Here is a 913-nt window from a genome sequence, read left to right as displayed (position 1 = left end):
AGAGAGGGAGAGAGAGAGGGAGGGAGAGAGAGAGGGGAGAGGGAGAGAGAGAAAGGCAGATAAAAGAAAGTAACAGGGAGTATGAAATATGTATATGCAAGGAAAAATGATTCAATCACAATGTATATTATGAAGATTAGTTTTGAAAATTTGAGCACGCAAGAGACACGACGCTTCAGAATGATTAATAATGAACACGAATAACTCTGAAGAATGATACTTATGGTGATTATATTGAAAATCAAAACAAAAACTAATAATAAATATAGTAATAATGAAATAATGATTTGTAGAAAAAGTACTATCGTTAGAAAGATAGAACCGACAAGAAAGTTTCAGAAAAATGGAAATTTGAAAATATACGTCATTGATGCAAAGATATTGTTAATAAAGCGTTATAACAAAGAATAAAATCTGTGTTAATCAGCAAACCAAGTCCTCATTTTTGATGATAACAAAGCATATATAAATACATACTTTATTTGCGCGTTAACAAGGCTAGCAATGGTTTCGTGTAAAAGGCGCAACTCACACAGTAGCGTCATGCATTTATATACATATATGAATGCATAAATTCATACATAAAAAAATATTGTGAACGTTCGTACTTATATACAAAGAAATATATATATATAAATCTATAAACACAGGTATATAAGCGCATGCATGTATAGATTAAAATTGAGCATATAAACATCTATACACATATGCACACAATCACACAGACATACACGCGCACAAACTCACAGACAGAAAGACATACACACAGGCACACATACATACAGGTATACATGCGTATGAAGATGTAAGGGAATATATATACCGTAAGTAATGTCTATATTAATGTTTATCTCTATTCTAGCGACCCCCCCATATATATATATATATATATATATATATATATATATATATA

This window comes from Octopus bimaculoides, chromosome 13 (assembly GCF_001194135.2).
Source record: "Octopus bimaculoides isolate UCB-OBI-ISO-001 chromosome 13, ASM119413v2, whole genome shotgun sequence".
NCBI classification, from domain to species: domain Eukaryota; kingdom Metazoa; phylum Mollusca; class Cephalopoda; order Octopoda; family Octopodidae; genus Octopus; species Octopus bimaculoides.
Note: the sequence above shows the minus strand (reverse complement) of the source record.